We start from the raw sequence: 7,656 nt of genomic DNA, 5'->3' as shown, positions 1-7,656 counted from the left end.
TTTCCTGAACTGAGGGCTGAATCACCTCAGGAAAGCCCCTTCTGCAAAAGTGGCAGTAGCCACTGGCCGAGAGGGAGATTCCCTTCTCTTGGGATGACCGGGATGGTGGAGTTCATTCAGCTGCTGGTGCCATTTGCACCTGACGGAATGAAGTCCTGTTCGAAGGGATCAGGGGATGACATCGAAGAGGGAACACCCAGAAAGAGGAGTTTGGGACTTGTTGAAGGAAGGGAATCTAAATGAGTGAGGGGGTTCAGGAAACTCCACCTCCAGGAATAAAAGTAGAGGCAGAGCCCAGGGCCTTAGAGGACAGACCAGGACTGGAGCTGAGGTTATGCCCAAGACCGGAGGACTGGGGAAAGGCCCCCTCAAAGGCCTTTCCCTCTCCTGTGCACTGTATTTGCCATCCTCAACTGCAAGCGGGTGGACTTCATGGGTCACACAGGGGAGGGGCCCTGAAGACAGTCTTCTAGGACAAGCAGCCCTGCCTGGACCAATCACCTAGGAGCCAGACTGCCAGGGCTTCCATCCCAGCTCTGTCACCCATTAGCCTCCTAGTGGTTTAGTCACTAAGTCATGTCTGACTCTTATGACTCTGAGGACTGTGGCCCACCAGGCTCGTCTGTCCTTGAGATTTCCCAGGCAAGAATACTGGAGTGGGTGGCCATTTCCTTCTGTAGGTGATCTTCTCAACCCAGGGATCAAACCCCTGTCTCTTGCATCGCAAGTGGATTCTTTACCATTGAGCCACCAGGGAAGGCTTGACCATTAGCCTCATGGTCTTGGGCAAATGATGCTACTTCTCTGAGCCCACAGTTTCATCACCTGTGAAATGGGTAATAATTTTAGTATCTTCCTAGGGATATGATGAGGACAAAATGCATTCATGATTGTGAAGCTCTCAGAATGTGCATTGCCGCAAGGAGTAAATGCTGTCTAAGAGTTTGTTAAATCAAATGCATAACTAGAACTCAAACCATTCTCATCTGTACCTGGTGCTTTCTGCCCCTGGCACCTAGTACTGCTGAAATGGCAGTTAATGTTTTAGCCAAGATTAGCTGGAAAAAATAACCTGAGCAGACATCCCTCCCCCATTTTCTGGACTCTGCCCTGGGATGGTCCCAAGGCTGCACACAGGACTCAGCCCTCTGATTTTGTCCCTACGGTCCCTGTCTTGGCCCTGGTGGTAAAGATGACCTCATCTCCCTTCACGCTCAGCTCCTCCCTTATCTCAAAAGCAATGTTTTTACTCATCAATTTTGGGACTTGAACCCGCATTGGCAGTAGGCCTGATGTGGAAAAGAGTGACTCAGGGTGGAGAGGGTGAATGGCCAAGAGTCTTTGTATCAGTGTTGTTCAGATGATCCGTTGCTCACTGGAGTCTGGCTGTGACAGTGCAGGCAGCCAAGTCCTCCGAGTCCAGCTGAATTCAAGGCCAAATTCTGAAATGGGAGAAGGTGTTCTTCAGGGTCCTTCCTGTCCATGTCTCTTTTTTTGGCACCCTGATCCCACCTTAGGCTTGCCACTCTGCCTTTTGACCTGGATCTGCCTGATCTGGGCACCCAGGATGGCCTGACTGTTAGGTAAAAGACCAGGACCCCAAAAAAGCGTCTAACAGGCTTTTCAATGGCGAAGCGCTCCTGGGCGGGGTTCCCGGACCCAAACGAGGCTTGTCGAGGAAGTCCGCGCCAGTGGATGGGGGTTCGGATAGGTCGCCAGGTTGAGGCGTCGTGGGCTGACAGGTCCTTCTACGTGGCTGGGGTGGGGCGGCTTTAGCTGGCGAAATGTGCTGTCATTGGTCCCCGGGATCTGGGAGGTGCCTTCCATTAGGGACTTCCCCGCCAGCGGGAGAGAGAGAAGAGGGGCGGCCCATCAAGGCCCTGGGGCCTTACACTGACTTCATCAGAACCTATCTTCCTAAATTTCGTCTTCTCCCACTGGGTGAAAATAGATGTCCTGAGTCATGTGTGTGACTGAGAAAAATGCATGTAAAGTGACTAGCACGCCAGGAGGTCTAGCACCAGGGTGGCAAGCAGTCCTGCTGTGGGACTCTCTGGAAGAGTGGAATCCAAGGATGGCCCAAGAGCAAAGGGAAAGCCAGCAGGCCAGAGCTGCAGAGAGCATCCTGGCAGCCTTGTGCAGTACCAGTGAGGTGAGCATTGGAAGGAGAGGCATGGAAACAGCACCGCAGGCAGTGGTCATGGGGGTCAGGGCCAGATTGGTGGTGCTGACATAAACAACAGCCCGAGAGAGCGCAGGCAGGTGGCACCATGGCCTGGAGCAGCCTGTGGCAGCCGGAAAGTCAGAGACGCAAAGGGTGTGCGCTTGGAGCATGCTGGGGATGTCGCAAGGTATTGAGGATGAAGCCTGAAAGGGGACCTGTGGTCCTGCGGTTCTGCAGGTGGGAGGGGACTTTGGATCTAATTGCTGATGTGACCTCTGAGGCGAGAGACCAGCCCCCCTTGCCATGTGGGTGAAGCCCATGTCTGCTGCTTCCCAAGCCCCTTTCCACTCTTCCATCATGTTAGTCCACCATCTTGCGAGACAGGGTGGTCCTCACCTGCAGAAAAGGAGGCAGGCTGGAGAAAAATAGTGGTGTGGCCCAGGTCCGAGCTGATCAGTGGCAGAACTGGGACTCAAATCTGGATTTGGGGGCTTCAAAGCCCCTGCTCCTTCCATTAGACCTTACTGTCACCGCCATCTGAAATTCCTCTATGGTTCCCACTGTCCTCAGGATAGAAGTCAATCTCTCCAGCTGAGCAGTCAAGTCCTTCCTCCCTGATATGTCCCATCACCCATCTCTTTTTTCCCACATTCTCTCCAACCATCAGAGTCTAGTTCAAAGGTCACCTTGTCCAGCAGTCCTGACCCCTATCTCAAATTCATCCCTCCACTGTGGAGGCTCCCAAAACATTTCATTTGAGCTTCTATATTAAAAGCTTGCATTGACCCTTTGCTTTCTTGACTATCTCTTCCTAGGTCACCATCCCTGAGGGCAAGAACCTGCTTTTATAAACCACTGTATGCACCAAGTCATCCAAGACAGAGCCCAGCAAAGAGTGGCCTCAAAACGAGCCTGGTGAGTTGAACTCACCCCGGCTCACCAAGGTTCTTGCCAATTCCACTTCAGGATCCTTTTCGTGGTCCTTGGGCACTCTCCCAACCCGAGCCCTTTACTTGTCTGTCTTCCCCTGCCTCTGTCCTCTCCAGTCACACTGCCCTTCCAGTAGTGCCTCTTACTCGCAGTGCTCTCTCTGCCACAGGACCTTTGCTCTGCCTTCAGTGCCCTTCCTGTCTCTCTTGCCCTGTGAATTTCTTCTCCTTCAGGTCTTGTCTCATGTCCCTTCATCTGGGGAGCTTTCCTTGACCCCCTGGCTAGGTTGAACCTCCCATTGGTTCTCTTGCTGCCATTGTCATGGTTCCTGCCGCCTGCTTCCCAGCACCTCCCCAGCCGTGGAGATGACCATATCAGCCAGCTCTTGGCTGCCTTTCCCCCACATGTCTGCCTTTACTATGGGTGACGTCAAGGTTCCTGTCCATCATCAACTTCATGTCCTAGTTTTTCAAGTTCAGAGCCCTTTCTCCTCCACTCCTCTTCAACGCTCCGCCCCCGCCCCCCCCCCCCCCCACCCCCACCCCGCCATGGCAGTATTCTCTGGCCTCATCATTTCTTGGGATCACCATCTTCTGATATGAACTCTGGCCTCCCATTTTCTGACCACATCCTCTTACCCTTCTGGCAATAGTTCTCCTTCTCTCATTTCTATTACACCTGCTTTTCAACGTCACCAAAACTTCTTGTCACCAAACTTCCCTGTGCTCTCCCTCTCCATTTATCAGCATCCCCTGGTCTCTCTTCCCTCCTTAGGTTCAAATGATGGAACCCATCACTGCAGCCTTTTTACCAGCACATTTAACTCTCCTGTCCCTTCCTCCTTCCACCACATCCATCCTGCCAGTCTCCATGCTCAAGCAAAGTGTGCTTCTATTGCAAGGCCTTTACATACACTGTTCCACTAATAGGCATGCTCTTTTTTCAAATATCAACATGGCTCACTCTACTTCATTCAGACTTCCATTCACATGTCACCTCTGCAGAGAGGCCTTCCCTAATCTCATTATCTAAACAGTGCCTCTGTCATTCCATATCCCCTTATTCTGCTTTATCTTCAGAGCGTCCACCTGACATTATATTTTGTATCTGTTTATTTTTGTCCATCTCTCTTACTAGTATGCAAACTCCACCAGAGCAGGGACCCTGCTTATCTTGTTCACTGCTGTATCCCAGAGCCCAGAACACTGTCTAGCACTTAGTAGCCACTCAGATATTTGTTTAATGACTGAGTGAACCCCAGGGCTTTTGAACCACGTGTCTTCTCCACAGGAGAAAATATCACAACTCTATTGGTTGGAGCCACTCCGAATGCATGGTGTCCAACCTCAGCAGGTCTCTCGATGCTTCCTGGCAATCCTTTTACTTATCCTGCCTTAGCTCCCTTTCTTGTTCCCATATCTAGAAGTAGAAAAGTGTACATTTTTCACTTTAATAGATTCTGCTGAATTGCCTTCCAAGAACAGCTGTACCAGTTCACACTCCTACCAACAGGGTATGAAAATAACTGTTTCTACAATCTCATCAACACTAGATCTCACCAATGTTTTATTTTTTATTTTGATGTGAACCATTTTTAAAGACTTTTTTGAATTTGTTACAATATTGCTTCTGTTTTATATTTTGTTTATATTTCTGTTTATATTTTATATTTTGGCACCAAGTCATGCAAGACCTTAGCTTCCCAACCAGGGATCAAACCCATACCCCCTGCATTGGAAAGTGAAGTCTTAACCTTTGGGCTGCTGTTACCAGAGTCCAAGCTCTCTGCTCACTGCAGGATAGGCCAATAAATCTGAGAGACCAGGGGTTGAGGCAAGGAATACTTTATTTGGAAAGCCAGCGTCTCAAAAGAACCATCTTGTTGGGGCCTGGATGCCAAGTTCTTTTATGAATCAGAGATGAGGGAAGTGAGGAAACAAAGTAAAAAGACCATTCAATCCTCTAGGAGATATCCTTCAAATAAAATCTCCTTGAATGGCAAGCCTCAGGCAGGAGGATGTGTTACTTTCACTTCCTTACAGCCATTTCATGGGTGGTGTGAAACGGAGTATCTCCTATCATATTAACAAAGATGCCACATCTATCTGTGATTCAGGCCTCCCCAAATGGGAATTTCTGAGCCATGCCAGTAAACAGCAGACGAGGGGCGCAGTGCCATTTGCCACATAAAGAATTCAAGAATGTCACAGCCCTTCACAGGTGGGTGGGCTTAGGTTATCTCCCTGAGGCAGGTCATTATGTATGCCTATAATAACAAAAGCGACAAAATAAGGGTTACTTACAGTCACAGAAGCAGATCCAGTGTGAATTCAAAATTAACCCTTACAGTTACACCACCAGGGAAGTCCCTCTTCAATGTTTTAGAATTTTGTCAGTTTGATGGGTGAAAAGTAGCCTCACATTCTTTTATTTACACTTACCTGATTGCTAGTAAATGTTAATTATATTTTTATATGTTTTATATGCTTTTATTTGCCCTTTACTTTTTTCATTCTAAGTACCAAGGAAAGTCTTGGCTCATTTTCCTATTGGGTGGTTTGTCTTTTTCTTATTGATTAAAAAAAAAAAATCTTTGGGACTTATCTGGTGGTTCAGTGGTTAAGACTCCAAGCTTCCACTGCAGGGGGCATGGATTCAGTGTCTGGTGAGGGAACTAAGATTTCACATGCTGCATGGCATGGCTAAAAAAGAGATCTTTATATACTTTACATATTTTTCCATTATCTGACATATGACAAATATTTATAAACCACAAATATTTTCTTCCTTTTAGCTTTGTCTGTTTTTGATTTAAAAGACTTAAATTTTTTATGTAGTCAAAAAAATCTATCAAGGGATGATTTTAGAATTTCTAGAATTTGTGACTTACTTGAAAAGGAAATGTTATCTCATATTTTCTTCAGAGTTTTAGATTATTTTTTATGAGTGCATGTGTGCTTATAGCTCATTATTTCATCTGGAATTTATGTTTGGATATGGTAAGAGGTACAAATCCAATAGTACTGTGGCTTTCCCCTCCCCCCATTTTGAGAACTAATTGTCGCAACACCATTTATTGACTAGTGTACGTGTGTGCATGCTCAGTTACTTCAGTCACGTCTGACTCTTTGTGACCCCACGGACTGTAGCCTGACATGTTCCTCCGTCCATGGGATTCTCCAGGCAAGAATACTGGAGTGGGTTGCCATGCCCTCCTCCAGGATCTTCCTGACCCAGGGATTGAACCTGGGTCTCCTGAATGGCAGGCAGATTCTTTATCATCTGAGCCGCCAGGAAAGCCCATTGACTAGTATACCTTTCCTCACTGATGTGCAATGCCTTTTTAGTGTGTATTGTATTCTCATACATACCTGGGACTGTACTAGACTGTTTTCTTCCATTGATCTGTTTGTGACTGTGCCATCACACTCTTTAAAAATTTTTTTTAAAATTTATTTTTGGCTGCCTTGGGGCTTTGTTGCTGCATGTGAGATTTCTCTAGTTGTGCCTAGCAGGGGCTACTCATCACTGTGGTGCACGAGCTTCCCATTGGGGTGGCTTCTCTTGTGGCGGAGCACAGGCTCGCGTTCAAGGACTCAGTAGTGGCACATGGGCTTAGTTGCCCGGTGACACGTGGCATTTTCCCAGACCAGAGATGGAACCCATGTCTCCTGCCTTGGCAGGCGGATTCTTAACCACTGGACCACCAGGGAAGTCCCACACTCTTTTAATTAGTAGAATCTGTGTTGCGTTTTGAGAGCCGGTAGTGCAAGCCTTCCCCCTCCCAACCCTTTTCAAATTCTTTTGTCATAATTACATATTTTCTGCTCTACATGATCTCAAGATCAGCTCAAGTCCCTTAAAAATCTATGTCATGATTCAAGTTGAGATTGCCTTAAATGTATGGGTTAATCTGGGGTAAGTGTTTGTCTTTCTAAGATGACTTCTTTTTATTCTGGAACATTTCATGTCTTTTTATTGATTCAGATATTTTATGCCCTTTGGTTATGTTTTCCATCCTGATCCTCCTCCACTGTGGCCCGATTTTAGCCCCTACCACTCCACTCCAGCTGCTCTTGTTAGAGTCAGCCATGAGCTTTGGAGATTTGGGTGTTCCCCCACGGAGACTGGGGGACTGTGTCTACTCCCTTTGAAGCTGAACAGGTTTTTGTGACAATTTTGGCCAATAGCATGTGATGAAAGTGACACCGTGTGGCTTCTGAGGAGAGGTCAGAAAAGACTATACGGCTCCTGCCCTGTTTGCTGGAACATTTTTTTAATGGAGGTGAAATTCACATAATATATAATTAATCATTTTAAAGTGAGCAATTCAGTGACATTTAGTACATTTACAGCGTTGTGCAACCATTACCTTTATCTAGTTCAAAACATTTCCACCATTCCAAGATGAAACCCCACACCCTTTAAACAGTTACACCCCATTCCTCCCTCTCATCTTCCCATGCTTGGCAACCACTAATCTCCTTTCTCTCTCTGTAGATTTACCTATTCTGGAAATTTCAAATAATTGGAATCATACATTATGTGATCTTTTTGTGCCT

This window comes from Ovis aries, chromosome X (assembly GCF_016772045.2).
Source record: "Ovis aries strain OAR_USU_Benz2616 breed Rambouillet chromosome X, ARS-UI_Ramb_v3.0, whole genome shotgun sequence".
In the NCBI taxonomy this organism is placed as follows: Eukaryota; Metazoa; Chordata; class Mammalia; order Artiodactyla; family Bovidae; genus Ovis; species Ovis aries.
This window is presented reverse-complemented; position numbering follows the sequence as displayed.